General features: G+C 38.0%; 1 pseudogene; it reads right to left on the reverse strand.

Annotated features, from left to right (window-relative positions):
* Positions 1-23129, reverse strand: part of LOC127229339 (atrial natriuretic peptide-converting enzyme-like) — a 55283-nt pseudogene that overhangs the window by 17561 nt on the left and 14593 nt on the right.

A 23129-nucleotide genomic window follows, 5' to 3' on the forward strand; every position in this document is an offset into this window, starting at 1 on the left:
ATATGTGTGTTTAATACACTGAAATATTGAACAATTCAGTATTTGGGAAGCATTGATGAGAGACTACTGACCCTCTAGCTGGTCATTGAAAGACAAGAGTAATCAATAGCCATGTAAAGTAGGGTCTTTATTACATCTTCAATGGACATCTTTTCTAAGCATTAAGTGTGTGTGTATGTGTGTGTGTGTGTAGTAGTAGTAGTAGTAGTAGTAGTAGTAGCAGGTAATGGTAGTTGATTGGGAGGAAAGGTGGGATGGGCAGGAAGTACAAATTTGAAATCCATTAACAATATCTGATATTTAAATATGATAATATGCTACATTCATATTTGCTTGAACATGGCACAAAAATAGATCAGTAACTGAAGACAGATTTTAAAAAGCCAGGCAGTGAGCCTTGGAACATTCAGTGCTCCCAAAATAGGAGAAGCTGGAGAAAGAAAAGAAAACAGTAGGTCATGAAAACAAGATGAAAGCCAAAAGATTTTTTCACTACTCTAGAATAAAAAGAGAGAAAGTTATTCTAAGAAGGATACAGTGAGGAGATGGTAAGGGAGATTCCAGTGAGCTATTGGATTTGGCAAGGTGGACAGTATTACCAAGCTCTAGTAAACATCATTTCTTAGATGGAGAAGGTAACTATAGCAGACAATGAACAGTGATTAAAAAAGAACAATAGTTGAAGATAGAAGTAAAGAGAGGGGCTTTTACATCAGTGAGATTCCAGCTCCCATGGAGAAACTGATTAGAGTAGAATGATACTTTCAGGAGTAACGTCTATGAAAGCTAAAAAGAAACATGATTGTTCCTAACCAGAAGAGGCACATCACCCACCACAACCAAACACAAAACAGGAAATATGACCAAAGATACGAGGAAAGTTTTGGAAGTAGGATAAGACAAGATAAATGACATGGCAAAATGATATCCATGATATATGAAGTGAGATCAGTAGAGAAAAACGGAGACTTGTTGAGATAAAAACGGTCAAATGATCACTATCTCTTGGGGGTGAAAAAAGACTACTATAAAAGTGTCCATTGCATTAATTAAAAGCTCATTTGAGGTTCAATATCACACATTTGACATGAGATCAGTTAGCAACTGGATGCATGATATTCTCCAACAATGCTCAACCTTTCTGTCCCAGGTGTGGTGTACTGCAAAAGGAAGTGATGACACCGAAAACATAAGTTTCTATCTCTCCTGGTTCTGAAGGCTTCCCATGCACAGCCATTCTTTTTTGGATTAAACTCCGCCAAACTTAATTTGGCTAAAGCATTCTTTTAACCAAAAAGAGAAGGGAAACAGTTAGTGTTAGAAGTTCCAGAGACTATGGTGATTGCTGATTCAGTCCAACAACTATCTACATTATAGACTCCCCCCCCCCCGCCCCGGAGAAAGATTGGAATATCTCTATAGGAGGCAGAGCAGTGGGCAGCATGGATCCAGATTGCAGTCACCAAGAATCTTTTAAAACCACATTTGCTTACACTTCAATCATGCTGAGCATAGTACCACAGGGGAAGTATGAGTCCAATGCTGAAATTTTCTGTGTTCGTGAACATTTTACTGATAAGAATGTATCAAACCAGAAGATGAAATGAAAAAATAAATTGTGAATGACTGACCTAGTTCATAAGCACCAAAATGAAGGGATAATCCTGAGAACACAACGCAAATGTCAGTAATTCCTTTCTGGGTGAATTATAAAGCTGTCAGACCACAAGAGTTGAGATTTTAAGGGCATGATTTGTTCTGTGACAAATAAGAGGTGTTTCCCAGAGTTAGATGGAAAGATCCTCAGGGATTATTAAAGATCCAATTGATGTTGAAAGTCAGACATGGCACAAATCATCATCTTCTTCTTCTCCCTCTCTCTTTTTGAGTACTGTTCTGTCTCTGTTCTTAAGAACATGAAAAAATTTACAAAGTCTGCTTTTCACCTTGGAGGTCTTCCTGCTATATCTGGCAGAAAGATCGAAGGATGGAAATGCTGAAGACCCTGTCAAAGAACAGATGTTCTTTGGACATATGGGACCACAAATGTTGAGGGAGAGAAAGAACGCTAGGTAATATGGGCAGAAATGCAAACACAGCCAAAATTCTGGACTGGTCAGGGTGGTAGAAATCCAGACACAAGAGACATGACAGTGTTAGAGGTTGTGGACATGTAGCCTGGCATACAAGCTTCCTGGGAAGGAATTAGAAGCTTTGGTCATTACTCACTGTGGGCTGACCCAGGAAGTTCATTTTTCAGTCTTTCAAGGAAGGGAGGGAATTGACTATTAAGTTACCACTTTGAAGTTGAATTGGTATTGGGGCATATGGGGCTTGACCTGGTCAACTTAGTATCTCATGGTTTTAATTTATTTGGTAATTTTAAATACCTCTCTATGGGAATGCAAAGCAAATTTTCTTTCCTTTCCCACCAATATAATTAAAAGAGACAGGATGAAAGGGCCCACAGATGGATCATGTTATGCCTTGCCAGAGTATGGGATCAGGATATGAAGTAAGTCCAAATAATTGCAGCAATTGATGGCCCCAACAGAGAATATGCCTGACAATTAAAAGTTCTGAGAAGCCTGCAGTGCCACTGGAGAGACCATAAAAGAGAATTAGGTTATGAGTACACAGTCAAGCAAGAGCTTGTTTGAAGTTGGGTAATCCCTAACCTTGTATAGATGAGCAGGCCCCTCCTGACAGCTGTTAAATTTTGTATTCCACAAGACTTCCTCAAGGTTTTGGTAACATTTTGAAACCATGAATTATAAGCACACACCTTGAAAGCTTCCCTTCTCACTGTACAGATCCTCCAGTGCAGGAGGAAACCTTGACACCACATGTGGAAACAAGAAGAACAGCCCATAAACTTGAATTTGTAAGCACATTAGGAGTGTTGTTCCCTTGAAGAGCCATGAATTCATTGAGGTGATCACCAGTGATGGATGTGCTTGGCAAGAGTAACCTTTTGCTTTCTATGGGCTATAAACCACAACTGGAAAAGACATCTGGAAACATCTGGCCTCTTCTAGAATAATACCATCACAGTGTGTTTCTAGACATACTCATGGAGCCTCCAATCATTCTGGGTCTCACATATAAAAATTCTTAAGAGAAGGTACTATTTTGATACTTATGTATTATTTTTGCCTAGTAGAGTGATCAAATTTTATCACTTTCTTTTTCATTTTATCCTTATTTGTCAAGTATTCGGGAATGCATGTTTAAATGTCTGTCACCTTTGTTGGTTGGGGCTGTCCCCAACCAACTTTATAGACTATTTCTATTGCCCTTGGCTATTCCCTGTCCCCCAGAAGTGGAGGCCATGTACTTGAGACAAACTCAGAGGGCTTTGAGCTGAATCTGACTTGAAAGATTAGTTTTTGTAATATCCAAGAGTGACATTAAGACTTCTAAAGCAGGGAAGCAATCACCCTACCTGTGAACCACAACAATGACCAATGTGGGACAATAACTCTAAGGGTACAGCAGTAGTACACATACTTTGGCAGTAACCAACAGCTCTTTATTTGGATTTAAAACCCCTTCAACAAGAAGGAAATCATGCCTGGTGCTGGAAACCTAGCCAACTACCTAGGACTAGTGAAATCATCTTGGAGGAAAACTTACAACCACCACTTTTCTAAACTAGCACTGACTACATTCTAAATATTTGTTCTTATACAGACAGATAAGTATATTTCTTTTGCCTCCTTAAGGAAACCTCTGTTTGCAACAGACAGGGACCACTACAGAAAACAACAACTAATCAAATGAGTTATGGAACCCAGTCTCAACTGTTATATCTACAACATAACTCATTCACTCAAGGTTCAGGGATCATTGCAGGATAGAGGGCAGAAAGACTGTAAGAGTTATATCAGGGTGTTTGATATGAGATTGTTTCTCTTAGGAATACCAGAGAAAATACACCCATGAAGTCTCACTAATATGGCTGACTAAACATGACCTGAACAGTGATGACAATAATAGACATGTTTACATGGATGGGGGTAGGAGAAGGTCAGGAGACCTCAAACCTAGTGTCTTAGTTAGGGTTTCTATTGCTGTGAAGAGACACCATGGCCATGGAAATTCTTATAAAGGGTTAGGGTTAATTGGGGTGGCTTAGAGTTTTAGAGGTTTAGTTCATTATCATCATGGCATGACATGGATGTATGCAGGCAGACAAGGTGCTGGAGAAGGAGCTGAGAGTTCTACATATTGATCCTCAGGCAGTAAAAGTCTGTCCCACTTGACCTGGTTTGAGTGAAACTGCCTCCACAGTGGCACACTTCCTCCAACACAGCCACACCTCCTAACAATGCCACTCCCTATGCCAAACATTCAAACACATGAGACTATGGGGGTCATATGTATTCAAACCACTGCACCAAGACAGAGAATTATAGGAAACCAAGGAATGCTGAGAATGGTCTTCCCCAGGGAAGAGCACACCAAATAATTATCCAATATTAAACTTTCAGACCTGAAACAACACTGTAGACTAAACAAGTTTTATTTGTGTATTTAAGAATGTGTGTGTGTAACTACAACTAAAAGCCATGAATTTGAAAGAGAGCAAAGTGGGTACATGAGTGAATCTAGAGGTAGGAAAGGGGTGATGTAACTTTATTACAATCTCAAATTTAAAAAAAAAAATGCCTCCCTACTAAGCTCCTCAAGAAGCAAAGCAAATATCCATGTCTGTGACCCTCATATGGAGCTGAGTGTGTTCACACCTTCCTCTAGAAGCAATAGCACCCATAGGAGACTAGTTTTTCATAAGAAGGAGCTTTTCCCCCAGCATTGTAATGATAAGAGAAGATTAAAAGTACCTCAAATATTCACCAACTTAATACTAGTAGAAAAATTGATAAGCCTATGCAGAATAGTACTTAACTTCCAAAAGAATGCAATAGTTCTACAAGAAGTGATCTAGAGGGATGCCCACAAAATATTGCCAATAGAGAAGAGCATTAGCAATGTACAAAATGTCCTTTCAAATTGTGGAAATCAACAATGTGGACAAATGAATGTATTTAGAACTGTGGAGAAGTGTTCATCAGGCTGTAATAAGAGTTAATTCAGGATGACGAGGAAGTAACAGAAAGGAAGTATGGGAGGGGCTGAATAATGACTGCTAGGAAATGCAAGCATACTCAGGCCACACTGGCAGGGAGAAATGCACAATGTATGTTTACGGAAATACTTTTCAAAGATATGTACACATTTTTCAGTCTTACTGGTTGCTGCTGGGCATGGCTCCTAAGGTTTTAATTAGAGTACCTCACTTTTGGCCCTCACAAAGCTTGTGGGGAAGATATTTTTGGGACAAAGTCTTGGTTCTGTGTCTTTGAGAACCCTACCACAAATATTATACCTTTAATTCTACTTCCAAAACTACATACTAGATGTTCATCTAAACCTCATGCAGTTTCCAAACAAACCATTTCCATGTGCTCCTATGTGTATAATACACTTAAGATGTCCAGAACAGAGGCTGAACTGGGCCTGGGAATTGGTCCTCTGAATTTCTTCATTTTACTTTTCCCTCCTGAGCACATACATTCATTCTAAGAACCATATAGCCACTCACCATAAGTGAGCAGAAGATGAAAAGGGCAAAGAGCTTCACATATAAAGGCCCAGGAAGGAGAGTGGCTATGATATTTGCACTGAAATGACTTCACGGAGTGATACACCACTGAGAATTTCCAAGCAACAAATGAAAAGATCCAGAGAAAAATGAAATGGAAGAGTGCAGCTTACCCCTCAAAGCAGTGGGCGACTGTCAGAACCCACTTCGTGGAAATGAGGACACAGCCACAGATGTGTCCACTGGGCTCACTCTGCAGAGAGCATTGCCAGGGCCACTTCCCAGGGCGACTAGTCCGACCCCCGAGGACCCTCTTGTTCATTCTTACAGCAGGGCGGCGACCACAGTCTAACAAGGAGCAGAAATCACAGACCATGATTCATCACCAAACCCAAGTAGATTCTGAGCTCTGGTTGTCATGCATAAATGATCCTGTTTCCCACAGTTAAATTAATATCATGTCCCATGATATACCACCAATCTTACCTTGCTTAGTACACAGAAGGAAATCTTATTTCTGCTTGGACAGGACTGCCTAGGTTTGGAAACATAAAACATTATATTAAGTTGGATGCTTACTGTTTACCTGAAGCATGTTATCAAAGTCAGGCAACACAGGGTCCACTATCAGGAGAGTGTTATACTCTCTGAGCACAGTTGTCTTCCTGCAAGGCTTCTCAGGGAACAGGTATAGTCAAAGCCTTCAGTGGGAGAATGCACACTATTTGTTTATTTGATATCATAACAAGGTGTCACATTTGTGGAAAGAGAAATTCTTATCACAAAGCTTCTTTTACATCATCATATTTGATAGTTAGAATCTATGGTGAGAGATGAGCATATCAGATATATACCCCTGTCCCCCCGGGGGGGAACCCTGAGATACAGGTTGAGAGGAATAAAATATTGCTTTATGTTTTTAAATAGAAGATAAAGGAATAGGACACTTAGGCTAGAAAAATGTATTTACCAGACTGCCAAGGTTAAACTGTGGAAGAGCTGACAGAAAAAAGGGAGCTTGCATGTATTCTATATAATCCCAAGGGGCGTAGCATGCATTTGTATGTATTTGTGTTTATACATGTGTGCTTATGTATGTAGAAGCTAGTGGCCATTTTTGGTTGATAACTTCCTTAGTCATTCACTACATCTTTTAGGCAGATCTATTATTGAACTTAGAGCTCACTGATTTGGCTAGAGTATCTACCCAGCAAGCCTCAGGATTCTCCCTGTATTGAGATTATGCATGCTTCCAAGTCTTTTTAGCATTAATGCGGGGGTCCAAATTCAGGTCTTCATGTTTAGACAGCAGGCACTTTATCAACTGAGCTGTCTCTCTAAGTCTTGTACCCTTGATATCTGAAATGATGTTAGACACTGCATTCAAATCTTGGACTGTACTCAGTTGATATATGTTCCTTGGGATCAAATCTTCCTGTCCTTTCATTTATGTCTATAACCTTTCTGAGCCTAGTCCTGGTTATAGTGTAAAAAATGACAGTCAAAATTAGTTGTGAATAATTATATTTTTTAAATTACAGCTTTTTGATACAGACTAATAAAGATTACCCACCCCACTCCTTGTAGCAAACTTGTTACATAAGATCTCATTTAGTTAATAAGCCAGGTTTACAAACCCCCAAAGTGAATAGTTATTTATTCATTTATTTGATCTGAGGGGCTTTTTCCATACCCAGTTTAAAGGAACATCATTGTGTTGAAATATTTAAGGCATTGGTTTGAAGAAAGTATTTAATTTGACAAAGTATTAAGAAATCTGAGGGTTAAATTTGACCAATGAAAAAATTCTTCTCAAGCGTGAAAAGCCACCTTTAATTTACTTCTTTGGGGTTCCTAAGATGTGATGTACCTAGCACTTATGTTTTGTAGTCAGGTAAGTTAAATTGAGTTCACCATCACTTACACTATGTAGGTTGTGACCTTTGACATAGTGATTTAAATACCCTTAAATCTACCCCTTAGTTTCCTCAGCTGTTAAATTAAGACAATTATAATTCAGGAGTTTATTGTAAGGAATTAATGAGTCAATAATCTAGATAAGACAACCTGACTAGTACCTGCAATGTAGTAAGTATCTAATAAGAATTTATTCCTTGGGAATATAGCTCAGTGGAAGAGTAATTGCCTGGCATGTATGAAGCCTTAGCTTTGAGCCCCAGCCCCCCCAAATGCTCTTATTAAAAATCAAACTAAACCTTTTTAAACAGTGGAGGCTGGAGAGATGGCTCAGTAGTTAAGATCATGTAGAACTCTTGCAGAGGACCTGAGTTCTGTACTTAGAATTCACATCATGAGGCCTGTCACTCAGAGTTCCAGGAATCTGACACCTACTGGCCTCATGAGTGAGCACCTGCCCTTATATACATGTACTCTCACACACCCAGCTACATGAATGAAAACAAATCTTTTTTAAAAGAATGCACGTACTTTTACTTACTTTCCTCCTGCAGCCTCAATAATCAAAGGAGACAAACTTATTTAATATATCATCAGTTAAGAGGGGAAGACTTTCAAGGCTTCATGACTTTAGTTTTACCTAGTGTTTATTATTTTCTCAAACTCTAACTTTTTAATATCTTTACTTAATTTCTCCTGTTAACTAGTCCAACACAGTATCTGTAGGTAATGCAGTTTGTGAGAGTTCATTTCAAAACAAGACATTATGAGGCTTAAGACTAGATCTCCGTAGTTCCGATTAAATATGAAATTTGTCAAAATGAATCCTATCTAGGAAGAGAAAATAAATGTTGAAATGTGAAGATTAACAAACGTTTTGTGAAAGTTATTAGTGTTTTCTTGTGAAACATGGAGGAAATGCCCTTAATCAGCCTTTGTTCCATAATGTGCACACACATGGTTGCTATGAAGCTGTTCTTACCTGTGCACCAGCAGCTTCTGCAAGGTGGTCCCATTGAGATTCTCCCAGTTGGAGTGCAACCTCAGCCAGTGCTGGCCTTCCTGTTCTTGTGTCCATTCAGTCACAGATTGTTCTCTGATACAAGACAAATGCTGGTTAAATATTCAAAGCATAATGATATTTTTACTGGCATTATCATTATTTAGTTCTCATTTGCTTCCAAGTATATAATATATTATAAATCAATATTTCAAGAAAAGAAATTCATTCAGGAGAATTTGGAATGGAGCATGATTAGCAAATGGGGAGGGAATTAGTAAAAGTATGCATAGGCAATAACAAACCAAATTACTGCAGCTACTTTAAGTCATTTTCTCTGTTGACATTTTGAACACCATGGGGTATTGATATTCTAATGTCTAAAAGTTAAAACTTCCAAAACAGCAGAAATCAAAAGTAAACAATGAAGTTATCTTTTTCTTCTTCTTCATTATCATCCTGAAATATAACAAGGCCCCGAAATATAGAGAATCAAAGGCCAATTACTATTTAAATACTTTAAAATTGTATGTGGGCTGGGCAGTGGAGATGCACATCTTTAGTCTCAGCATTTATAGGATAGAGGCCAGCAGATCTCTGAGTTCCAGGCCAGCCTGGTCTACAAAGTGAGTTCCAGGAAAATGAAGGCTACACAGAATAACTCTGTTTCAAAAAACCAAAAACAATTACAAGTGTATTTTCCTCAATATATCACAAAACTTTATGCACTGAAAATTAAGAAGGACTCAGTAAATATATTAGTGTAATTTTGTCATGTTCTTTATATTCTCTCTCAGCTTTTACTGACACTTTCCAGTGACTGTATTATTCAGTTACACTGATTAAGATGCTCCCACTGTTTTTTGGTTTTTTGTTTGTTTGTTTGTTTTTGTTTTTATTTTATGTTTAAAACCTTAGGTTTCAAAGAATTTAGTTTTTATACAAAAATTTAGTTTTATGCAAAATCCTTGTTGATTTAGTTGGTTTTCCCCTTAGGTGATTCATATATAAAGGACAAGGCCCATTAGTTGCTTTGGGAAAAGGCCCACAAAGTACTACACAGTGTGTGCTTTATCATCCACTCACAAGCTTCAAACAAACAAACAAAAAAGCAATTAGCTTTCACGTGTTTTATCAAATTGGAATCTTGAGAAACCCACCATTGGGGAGAATAGAATTTTATTATAAAAATTAGTTGTCCATGCATTCTGAAACACTGGGATGTTTCTTATGCACAAAACTAAATCTTTCAACACTGGTAATGCTGCCTATGGCTTGTTACAAAGCAAACTCAGTGGATCCATAGGGCTCACAACTAAACTCAGTGGATCCACAGGGCTCACTCCTAAGCACAGTGAATGCACAGGGCTCACAACTAAACACAGTGGATCCACAGGGCTCACTACTAACCACAGTGATTGCACAGGGACTACTAAACTGAGTCAGGGAATCAATCCACTGAGGATCTATCAGACAGAGTTTGAGCATCATGGTTTCAAGTTTTTTTTCCAAATATATTAAAATAGCCTGTTAGTAAAAGGTGGCATGTTTAAGGTATGCAGTGTGATGCATGTATGCACATCTTCATCATGAAATGGTTTCCACACACTTTTGTTGTTAAAGTGAATAATCCTAATGAACTTCCAGAAAACAGGACATAACATGGTAAAGTCATCAGACTATTCATTAGATCTGATCACTTATTCATCTATTCAAGTGACAATTGTTTCATCTTGTCCCCTACTGTCTGGTGACTGTCATTCATTCTACTGTTCTACTGTCCTTGTGTAGGAGATAACTCTTTTAGATTTACAGATAAGTGGGTGGAACTAGAAAATACTATACTGAGTGGAGTAGCCCAGACACAGAAAAACAAACATTCATGTTCTCTCTCATCTGCAGTTCCTAGCTCCAAATCTTGAGACATGAGTATATAACCTGGGTGACTGCAGAAACAATGAAGGAAAAAAGGGGAACATGGGGGGAATCAATAAGCAGGAGAATAGAAAGATATAAGTGATTTTGAAGAGGGATTTGGGTAAGACAGGGTGTAAATTGGGATAGGGAAATAGAGAGGTCAACACAGAAGGAAAGGGAGGTAGGAGGAAGGGTAACACTAAGGAGGTCTGAAACCACCATAAAGAATCTTATTACTATTTGTTTACCCATATAACATACAACATATATAAATCTATGTATATACATGTACATGTAAATATGCATATATTTACATAAATAGCTCAAATGAAATTATCCTACTTGCACTGACCATACTGCCCTGCAAGGGCCCTAAACTATCCAATAAAAACCTCCATACAAAGCATGAGGAACTCCCTTTCAAATTGTTGGTCAGGGTTGTCCTGAAATAATATAGGCTATTTTTGTTGTCCTTGGTTCCTCCCAGAGGTTGAAAATAAATCCTTTTGCTGAAGACACCATGAACTTCAAATACAGGACATGGAGGATCTGAGTGGTTCTGAGCTGAAAGCCTCCTCTTTAAGGACTAGTGACGAAAGTTCTGAAGGAGTGAAGCAACTAAGACCTAGCCAGCTGCACCTATAAGCCAAAACAATGACCAGAGTGGCACCTCAACTTTAAGGGACCAATAGTAGCATTTATGTCTTGATGGAAACCAGAAGCTCTCTGGTTGGACTAAGACCCACTCAACAGGAGGGAAATTGTACCTGGGACTGGAAATCCAGTCAATCACCTGGGGCTAGGGAAGAAGCCATGGATCTTAGAGTAGATTGTACTTCTATCACTCTAAGCTAGCATAATTCTTAACTGCATTCTAAATACCTGCCCTTATGCCCACCCACAGGCAAGTGTTGCTCTCACCCTCATCAAAGGAACTTCTTTTACAGCCAATGGAGGTCATTATACAAAGACACAACTAATCAAAGTACAGAGAATGAGTGATTCCTGAGGTGCCCAGCCACAAGTGATAAATCTATAACACGATTCCTGCATCTAAGTTGGGGAAGGGGCATAAAGAATGTAAGAGTCACAGGACCAAAAAGCTGCTGTGAGATTGTGTCTCCTAGAAACAACAGAGAGGCTTCACATGTGATCCCTCAACAACATGGCTGCCTAAACTAGACCTGAAGAAGCACACCACCAAAAGAAAGCCAGCCATCACAGAAGAGGGAAATCTCATGGGGCCCACCTCCAGACAAAGAATTACAGGCAACAAGGAATGCTGAGAACGGAAAAATAGTCCTCCCTGGGGATGAGCCCCACAATCAGTGGTCCAACAGCAGGAGGTCATCCCTCAAATTATATGCATACAAGTAACACTGAAGAAACTTAGCAGGTTATATTTATGTATTTAGGCACACATGCACACATACATAGGCTTAAATGTTTAAAAACCAAAGAAAAAAAAAGAAGCCATGGTTTTGAGAAAGAGCAAGGCAGGGTATGGGAGGGGTTGGAGGAAGGAAATGTAAGGGGATAATAATATAATTATATTTTTATTTGAAAATAAAAAATTATTAAATTAATACGTTAGTATATGTGGAAAATAGATAGCACAAAAAAAAATTTCTTTCCATTTCAGATACGTAGAGACAAAATTTAAATGGCCTTTGAGCATCCGGGTCAACTCTTCAGTATATGTACATCATATATCACCCTCTCCTTTCAGTCTCAATGTATTTTCTGTGTTGTTGATTTGCTCATGTGTAAGAACTATTGCAAATATTAAATGACCAACTTGTTTTATCAAGCACTTTATAGCTTTATCATTACTTTCCATTTTTAAGATGAAAAATTGAAAGAAAAAAAATGAGTAAGTAATTGGCCCATAGTCACCAGTAAGCAGATGGCAGAACTGGTAACTGAATCCCCAGGGTTGACACCTGAGTCTACCTCTTACACAGAGAAAAATCACATGGCCCTCTTCACTCACAGAACATACAATATTCTTTTGAAACTGCACACTGATATGGTGTGTGTGTGTTTCATATATTTACTCAATCATGTTAGTCTTCATATATAGCAATGGTGGTTCTAATTATTTTTTTAATATTTTAATAGAATATCAGCAGTTCCCCCATAATGACATTGATGACTACATTAATTGCCATACTAGAGCTTTCATCCAGTAACTAATGGAAGCAGAAGCCGACACCCACAGATAAGCACTGAGCTGTATTCCAGTTGTAGAGAGGGAGGAGGGAGGAGCAAAGAAGTCAAAACTGTACTGGAGAAACCCACAGAAACAGCTGACCTGACCTAATGAGAGCACAGGGACCCCAGTCATAAAGCAGGGGAACCAGTATTGAACAGAACCAAGCTCTTTGAATGTGGGTGCAAGTTAGGAGGCCTGGGCAGTCTATGGGACCTCTAACAGTGGAACTAGACTGTATCCCTAGTGCACAAATGGACTTTGGGAGCACATTCTCTATGGAGAGATACTATTTCATCCCAGATACACGGAAGAGGGCCTAGGCCCTCCCCCAAATGATGTGACAGACTTTGATAATCTCCCATGGATGGCCTCACTGTCCTTGGGGAGTGGGTGGGGGGGAGTTGGGGGACTTGGGGAGGGAGATGGGAGGGAGAGGGAATGGGGGGTGGATTGATATGTAAAATAACATTGTTTCTAAATTTAAAAAAAAACTTTGTTTTTAAAAAAAGAATATCAGCAGTTACCATCTGAAATATTTTGTTTTACCTTTGCCTCTAGGCACAAGAATGGTTTGACTATAAATTCAGGAAAAACAGAATCACTGAACATTTTAAATATATGGTTAATAGTATGAGTTCTTTCCAAACAGTAACTCTAATATATTCTTATGTATCAAGAATATGTATGTCTGAATGCTACTTGAAACCTTAATCAGACAAGTGTCTCTCTGCAATAAACAACAGGAAATACAGAGACTCACGGCTGTTCTAGGTTCTGAGAATAAGTGTCTGTTGAATGGTCAGCTCTATACTGGCCCTGAGTGTCTGAGGGTCCAGTCTGAACCCACTGGAGGAAGAGAAATACGGAGGAAGTGAAGGTTGCATCTGAACACTTCTGACATTATTCCTTAAACCACGAGTATTTATACAGGACTTACACAGGCAAACAAGGTATTATTAATAATCTAGAGATGGCTTAAATATGTAGAAGGACACACCTAAGTGCAAATAATATTTCATTTTGTGAAGGAATTTAAGTATCCACAGAGCTGAGGTCCTAGAAAGGTCCCCCCTATAGAAATCTAGGCTCAGAAGACAGAATTTGCTTCTTAGGATTTGTGCAGTTGTAAAAGATGTACACTGTGATTTTCCCTTGTTGAAATGAGATTGCAAAATTTATTCAGAGTTCTGAGACATCTGACAGGCTACACTTTGTTTTGTTTTTGTACAGACATCAATCCCAGGATGTTTAAGCATTTGACAACTGAGCTGTATTCCCCCCCCCCCCCCCCCCAGTGCCATCCTGACACTCTGAAAGGAACTGTCATCAGATCACTAGACCATTCTGGTTCCATCTTTATCCATGGCTTGGTATGTAATAACAGGTATCCCATGATCCTGTTATAACTGGCCTCGCTTATTTTAAGAATGCAAATGAGTATGTTTCCAAAAGTCAGGGGCCCTGTATCTACACATCAAGAGAGCAGCAAGAATTTACATATGCCCATAAAACAACAGACTCCAGAGGACAGCAAGAGCTTACACACTTCCATAGGACAATAGACTCAGAGAACAGCAAGAGCTTACACATGCCCATAGGACAATAGACTCTACTCTAGTGTATCTGTTGCTGGAGAAGAATGACCCCATTGTTCACTCTCAGTGCTTGAGAGCTGGTATTGAAATACAAAAGCCTGTGTAGATGACAGGCTCAGTTTTCTGTCCCTCCAAGTATCCTGTTCAGAATGCAGAACATTTCCACGAGAATACTTAGAATCCAGTCTTTTCTTGGAGACTATCATATCATTACCTTTATTTGGGTCCTATTTTGTAAATAAAACTTAAGGTAGCTCACAACTGTGGGCCTGTTACAAGATAAATAATTGGAGGCCAGTTAAGTTACTTATCAAACTGAAGAATGAGCTAGAGATTTTTGACACAATGGCATTAATGGGTTTCTGACAAACATGAATGAATACTACTACTGAATCATTTCTCTGTTTAGACAGCTCAGCTTATACTTGCCACAGCACAACTCCCTTTAATACAAATGTTTGGAGTGGGGCATAAAGTCTGTGTCTATATTTCTAGTAAATTTGTAATTAAAATATATTTTATTGAAATTCCAACTGAAAATGCACAGTTGTCTTATCTTACAATCTATTTGTCTATTTCAGAGGCAGAATATAATTATTATGTTGGGCGCAATCTATAAGTACAAATAACAAAACCACCTTTAAGAAAAATGAGAAAGGTATCCTCTTATAGTATTAATTTATATTTAATTTATTATTTATTTTATTTAATTTAGTAACTATTCATTTAATTACTATATATTCAGTTTTGCAATATTAAAAACATTGAATATTCAATAATTTCAGTATAAAAGCTATGAAACTATAACTGAAGTAAATTATTTATTATTAATAACTATCAATTAAATAATATCTAACGTTAAAATATTAATAACAGTATTTTAAACATTTAAATTAAGGTATAAACAGCAATCAACCATAAACATTATAGATTAAACTATCATCTGATAATAAAACTCAGTCTTTCAAAACTGAATAAGTTGTGTCAGGTGGTAAGTATATTTTTGTGTAAATACTTTGCCTTTTTAAATATTCTGTTAGAAACTCCCATCTCTTTTTTGATAACTTAGAGAAGACATTTTGGGGCATCCCTTTGTCTTTTTGATACATGAGACTCAAGCATTTTAACTAAAGCCTTTTATTGACAACACCTTGTTTTGGTTTTAAAGAAAATGCTAATCACCTTTCAGCTTATTTTTATCATTGTTTAAAGCTAGAAGTTACCAGTGCCACATGATCCTGTTATAACTGGCCTTGCTTACTTTAAGAATGCAAATGAGAATGTTTCCAAAAACACAGGGGCCCTGTACCTAGACATTAAGAGAACAGCAAAAGCTTATATGTGTCCATAAGACAATAGACTCTGGAGGACAGCAAGAGCTTACACACTTCCATTTACTTTTGCATCTAGGGAGGGAGGAAGATAAAGTAGTAGTTTTCTTCTTTGCAGCTGACATTTCTTTAGTCAGGTGACTGGCTTCCTAATAGCTACAAACCAAACATTCAGTCAATATTGTGACCAAAATGGAAAGGTTTTGACGGAAACAAAACTTGATGAAGAACTTTAAGTAGCTCTGTGCTGCTCACAAGAGCCTGGGAGTGAGGTACTTTCATCTGGTTTTGATTAATGTACCTTCACCTCAGCCAAGAGGAGAAGGTCCTGCTCAAAGATGTTAGCACTCATTTGTCTCCCAGGGATAAATAGACAGTGAACAATAACATGGGAAGCAAGGGGAAGTGTGTTCCAAAGGAGAAGGGGACTGGAGATTAATGGTTTAACTGTCATTTATCTACTAGGGTATTTCAAGGGATGACTGCACTTGCCGTTAGGAATCTACACAATTCCTTGCATGTTGGCTTTTGGGTAATGTAAAAAGTTTAAGAAAGGGTGCTGAAATTAAACTTGACTATGTTTATTAAATGGGTGAGCCAGTTGTGTTCAAACAGGTATTGCTATTAGACTGGTTGAAACTCAAAACAAATGTTACTTTAAGAAAGTTTAAATAACTGACACAGTCAAGAGGACATTAAAATGGAATAACTATAAGTTAACAAGAAGAAATGGAAATCAAACCAAAAACTTAGTGGCTACCATTTTCAGTGAAAGCAATAGACTACAGCTATTTCTTTATTCAAAAGTTATTTAGAGCCCTGGGGGGTAAGGGCTTCAAAAGAGACAAAGTCAAATGTGGTGGAGTGAAGATCATTTCAGTCAGGAAGTTTGTCTAAGTCACCCATGTAGGAGTCACTCATGAATGATGATGAGGTTTGGGGTTAGTGATCAGAATTCCAGGGAGAAAGACCAGGGAGGGAAAACTGCCCTAGCTGGAAAGAATTCAGAGTGTTAGAACAACAGTAATCAGATTAGTCTAATATTTAGTGAAGAAGTAGGGGGATACTTGAAGATTAGTAGTGTATAACAGGGACTGATATTTTATAAAATGCTAGAATAAAGGTACTGAACTTTTTCTACTTAGATTGTAATATAATAAGAAAAGATAAATAGCTTTGAGATGAAAGTAGCATATCACTGCTGACTTGGAGGTAATTTTTAAAGGCAAGATGAGAAAACCTAAGATCAGAAATTAAGCCATCAGTAGGAGTTGTCTGGTGCCATTTCAAAAGGATACTGCCATGTAACAACTTCCAGTATAAAGAACTCAAATCCTCTTGGGTCAAGTGTTGAAGGTCACTCAAGATGTACCATGTTCTTATTTCCCAGGTCTCACATTCATGTCCAAATCAATGCCCTAACCATTAGTAAGGCCTGGGAATCTGATATCATGGAGATATGTGTGAACCAAAATAAATTCCTGCTCCTGAATCTCATGGTTCACAATCGGTCCTGCTATTACTAGGGTCAAGACTAAAAGGGTAAGGACTGGCTCTGGACAGTATTTGGCTCTGAAGAACTCAGGGAAGCTGGTTTTTATTTGATAAACACTGGTGGGATCTATTTTTAATGATGAATTGTCTACAACCAAATGTAACATGAGAGAAAGCAAATGTGATTAACTTGAGCTCCTGTCTTGTTCACTGCAGTTAATAATGGAGAGTTTCTCTACCTCACTAAGAACTCTCCATTTAATTTCACAAATTATTCACAGACTCAACTGACACACTATGAAATTCAGTTTCCTAACAGATATCCAAATTCCTAGCCAAGCTTACTATTAGTGGCCATAAACATATGTTTTTATAACAACAGTAATACTTTGCTTTTGTTTTTCAAAGAATATGCCAAGTAGTCTCATGAAAAAACTTTTTAAAAATCCTCTCCCTTTTCAGGCTACCTTTTCAGGAAAATTATTCCCTTTTCACCAAAAATACAACATTCTAGGAAGCACTATAAACACACACATTGAACTCTAGGTTTTCTTTCTACCTAGACACTTAACCACCAACATTTTAGGATTGTAAAGAAATTAATTCCCTATGTATACAACTAAAAAGCTACACAAAAGTTCCAAAACTGCCATGTGAAGGTCATGGCGCTCCATGGGCTTGCTTCATGTGGTTTCTACTCAGACATGCAAACTCAGTACTGTACTTTTTCCCAAGAAGTAAAAAACCCTTGGATTATGCTGTATAGGGTAGATTTTTCCCAGCCAATAAACACAAAAGAAGGTAATGAGGAATGAATGTGATCAAAATATACTATACACGTGCATGACTTTTTCAGATAATTAATAATAAAAAGAAATCTGGAGGGATGGATGGCTACGTGGTTAAGAGCGCTTGTTGCTTTTGCAGATCCTAGTTCAGTTCCCAGCAGTCACATGGTGGCTCACAACAGTCCATTAACGCCAATTCTAGGGGATCTTATATCTTCTTTTGGCTTCCATGGTCACCAAGCATACACATGGTTCACAGACATATATGCAAGAAAACATTTATATACACAAAATGAAAAGACTGAATCCATAAGGATAAAGAGTTCTATCTTTTCTGGGAATATAAGTCAGAAATGAATGACTAAAATTTTTTTAACTGTGTTGTATACCATTATCAATTATGGAAATGCAAATCAATATCACAGTGAAAATACTTTCACATTCCCACTAGACTGGCTATCAAAAATTACTTAACAAGCAGAGCTGACAAGGATATGAAGAAACTATAACTAATACCTTGATGACAGGAGTATGAAATGCTATAGCACCTTTGGAAAAGACTTTAGTAGCTCTTTTAAAAATTAAATATAAGTTATCATTTGCTAGAGTAATTCTAGTTCTAAGTATTTTCTATCCAAGAAACTTGAAAATGTATGGATGCTTACAGGTGACTATTTGTTGCAACATCATAAATCAACAATATGGATGAACTTGGAAAACACTATGCAAAACAGAAAAAGTGAAAAACAAAAGCAGATATTATATGTGTTTTCAGGGATGGCACAGCAATATTTCTGGTAGAGTTGATTAAAAGGATGTACATGGGCTTTTTTTCAGATTCAGTTTCTGCTATCCATTTCTTGGAGCAAAAATGGTAGACCCGTAATTGTCCAAGTTTTTTTTGTTGAACCTGAAGGCTTCCTCTCAGCTGTAGGTTCTTTCAGGGTTCTCCCCAGGCTGGAAGTACTATGCTTTGCTGGTTAGACGAAGGTATAAATCAAGATCGTGAGGTCTTTTGACAGTGTATTGACTTCTACTTTCAGTATCAAAAACATACACACCTGTACTTAATGAATAACACAAATCAGAACTTATTCTTCCCTCTAATCCTCAGCAAATGCAGGTTTGAGACATCTAGCATTTGAGGATAAATTTAGGGGAATATGAACTTCCACGTCTCTATCTCTACAGAATGTGAGCTCATCTGCAGAACTGTGTCTTGGATCTATTTGACAGGCAGGATTTCTTTATGGAGTTAGCTGTAATTTGAACTTTTTTGCCTTAATCTTTTAAAGTTAATCAAAAGAAAAGAATCATCTCTTTGGAGAATGTTTCTATATTTTGGGCAAAACCATAGTCAAAGATACCATCTATTGTATTACCCAGTAGTCTCTAGTGTTCCCTGGTAGGATTAATACTGCCATTGCCTACTGAGGTTTACTTGCTGGGGAAGAACTGTCAAATATTAAAGCAAAGCCAACCTTTATGTTCTTTGTTGTTCTCCCAAATGTCTTTCCTATTACACTATCAAGCCCAGTGATGGCATTCCCCTTTGTATCCCCTGCGCAAAGTCCAGTTTAGATCTTTGCTCATAAGCACATACTCCACAAAATAAAAAAAAAGTACTAGATGGAAGATGAATAGAACCAATTAAGGGTTGATTTCTAAGGTTCAATTTTTTGACTAAAAAAAGCTAGAGGCCAGCCAGTGCAAGGAACACTCCATTCTGAAACCAAAGAAAGAAAGCCATTCTCCTCCCACTCCAACCCAGAGTGTAGACCAATCATGGTCAGAAAGACTTTGAAATCAATGACTGAGACTCCAAGATGAAGGCTATTTAGAAATTGTTTGAGGCATCAGTAGCAGAAGTATGAATTTGTATGACATAGCTAGTCTCCAGAGACCTAGGAAACAGCATCTTTCCAAGCAGCCTATCCTCGCACCAAGAATGTGACCTCACCTAGCCATCATCTTCATTCTTTGCCTTTTCAGCCTCTCTGTGTTTCTGTCAGTGTGTGAGGCAGTAAAATAAATTTATAAGTATAGCTGAAGCCAGTTTTAGATGACCTGATACTATTTACTCATGAATTCAGTCATGGCTTTTCAACTATATTTCTACCTTAGATTCTCCCTGCCTCTCAGTGGACAAAAGTTATCAAAAATAAAAGCATCCATACATCTATTGGGGCTTTATCTAAAATATTAACATTTTACTTTCAGAGTTGAAAAAGTAGCTGGATTGTGGTGGCACACACCTTCAATCCCAGCCAGCACCGGGGAGGCAGAGTCAGGTGGATGTCTGTGAGTTTGAGGCCAGCCTGGTCTACAGAGTGAGTTCTAGGGCAGCCAGGACTGCCCACAGAGAAACCCTGTCTCAAAAAACAAAACAAAGCAGAGTCATAAACTAGGGAAAATGGAATACGTGAACTTTTGTTTTCAGAGTACCTCTATAGGTCTGGCTGCCCTTGAAGCCACACCAGGGTGACTTCAAACTTGAGGCAATCCTCTTTTCTCTACTTCCTGATATTGGGATTGAAGTTATTCATATCCTATCTGGTTATTTTAAAATCTCATATGCATTAAAAAAAATAAGAAGTAGAAACAACTCAAACGTTTGAAGTGATAATTGACTATGGAATAACACTGGAAATGGGAGCAGTCTAAACATGTATAACAATTCAATGAAATATTATTTAGCTATGAACAATAATGAAGAGTTGGCATATACTGTAACACACATGCTTGAGAGTATTATCTAGGCAAAAAGATCACATGCTAGATGCTTCATTATAAAAACATTCAGAGTAGTAGTGAAATGCATAGAGATGAAAAGTATATGAATGATTTACTGGCTCTGGAGGACAGTTGAGAGTGACTACATATGGGCACATAGTTTAATTTTGCAGTGACAGAAATGTGCTAGACTGAGGCAACAGAGGCCAGTAATACAACACTAAGTATGCCAAATGCAACCAAAATAGCTCAAAGTCTAATATGTGGGAAATACACAAAAATGATAGAGACATTTAAAACAAGATCTCTTCTATTTGCAATTCAACCGCTATGTTTATGGTGGCTTATCAAAACTGTGGCTCTGGTTGTAAATCTGCAGGTCTGACTTATCCTCGGAACTCTCTGTAGAGCTAATCTCATTATGTAATTGAATTTTCATATTAAGAAATACCCCTAGGTCTTGGTGAGAGACACAAGATAAGCACTTTCAAGGGCTTTTCCATTTATCTAACCAAAATCATATCCCATTTCATTTGGATACAATAATTCAATAGATCATGACAGCTATATTTTTTCTAATGCTGGAAAACATTAAAATTCTTTTATTATAAACAGTGCCAGTTACTCAAATTTCCAAAAATGTGGGCCTTGACATGGGAGAACAGGGTTCAAGATGTTAGTAGTGATACAGTCTTCAAACTGGGACAGCAAAAACATGCAGCTAGTTGCTGAGCTGAATGCCTCATTGTTGTAAACAATTTTTATTTGCTCAGTGGATCCTGAAAAAATTCCATTAACTCTGAATTTACCTCTGGAATTACAAGACTCCCCTTACCTTTTATTTCCCTGATTCCTGTATTTACACTAAAATCTCATATATATATATATATATCTCACTACCATAACAAATCACAATGCCATATAAGTCACATAACAGATACATATGTATACGACATCCTGTATATGTTCTGTGGTGATCTGTGGTGATGCAGATGGCGGCTTTCTTTTGCTGAAGGAATGGGAACAGAACACCTAACAAAATAGTATTCCTCCCCATTTAAAGTGTCCATTTCAGCCTGGGTATGTAAAGCCCAGAGTAGGTCTTTTTCCTTGATGTATATTTCCTGTATTACTTAGGATAAATAGAAATACCAGCAGCTTCAGCTTCTATTTCTCAACTTGCCTTCTATAAAAAAAAAAGTGTGTTGCTTAAAAAGAAATTTCCAATAACCTCAGGAAGGGGCATGAAGACTTTTCCATCCAGGTTCCACAGAAGAGACCATCTGAATGCTTTTATAAGTAGTGAACGTATCCCATTTCAGAAGTGCTTAAAATATAATTACTTCATTTATTTTCAAGGCTTCATCATAATAGATTTGCAGCCCACAGTCTACAGAGCAGGTGCCTAGAATTAAATAAGTTCCTCACACCGGATTCATTTCCAAGGCTTTGGGGGGCTCTTATTTTCCAGGTCTCCATCATTCATAAGGAAGGTATTACTGCTAAGGTTCATGGATCCCTCTGAGAAACTCATCAATGCTACAAACTACTGACCTTACCCTAAACCCATCTGCCTGCAGGCCAGCTGACTCAACATCTCCTGCCAGCCGTCAGCACACACGTGGTGTTCTGTTGCAGATCTGTGAACAGCCAGGAATGAGGAGGAGCTCCCATTTTTAGAGAGGGTCACTGAGGGGGGAAAAATACGAGAAAGCCTAATTAAAAACACTTCTCCTGAGAAGCAGAGGTCTGTATGTCTTTGCTTTGACTGCATACATTCATTCATATTTATTTTAGTTGAGAACCATTTGGGGTTGACATGTTATGTGCAAACCACTGCTCCCTCAATGTGACAGGAGACTAGAAAAAGTGAAATCATTATGTGCTCTGCTTTCAAAGAGCTGCAGACTCTAGTGAAAGAGAAAGGCAGCTCTTGACATTTCTTTATGAGTTAGAAGATGGCCAGAGGCAGAGCCTTGGTGCCTTGAAGTCATCTGGGGATTAGCAGAACTAATTGTAAGGAGATATTTGAAACTACATGAATTTTTCAAGCATTTGAAAATGGAAGTATGTGAAGGTGGTGCTAATTCCGGGTCACATATGCACAGATCCCTAGCCTCTGCACTGGTTCATTTGTGGAATACTATGTACCTGATCACAGCACACAGGAAACACAGGACTTAGTCAGAGGATGCAGAAGACTAAGATAGAAGCAGAGTGAATGAGAAGAGTGATGTGTGTAGAATGAAGGGATGGGTCAGAAAAATCAAGATAACAAGATGCCACATTAGCAGAGATGACTTCAAGTCCTTCCCTTGGTAGGAAGTTGGCAGAAATTCCATCTGGATGAGGGGCAAGGCATAGAGCCGACAAAGAGACCCCCATATCTTCATCCAGGGAAGTAATGATCCAAGAATGACTGATTATTCACCACTATTGAACTTGAGTGATGAATAAAATCTAAGTCTAAAAATGACATGCTTCCAGACATTTGAATGTGGAATAGTACACACATAATATAGACATTTCAAACA

The sequence above is a fragment of the Phodopus roborovskii genome, unplaced genomic scaffold, assembly GCF_943737965.1.
Source record: "Phodopus roborovskii unplaced genomic scaffold, PHOROB, whole genome shotgun sequence".
Classification (NCBI taxonomy): Eukaryota; Metazoa; Chordata; class Mammalia; order Rodentia; family Cricetidae; genus Phodopus; species Phodopus roborovskii.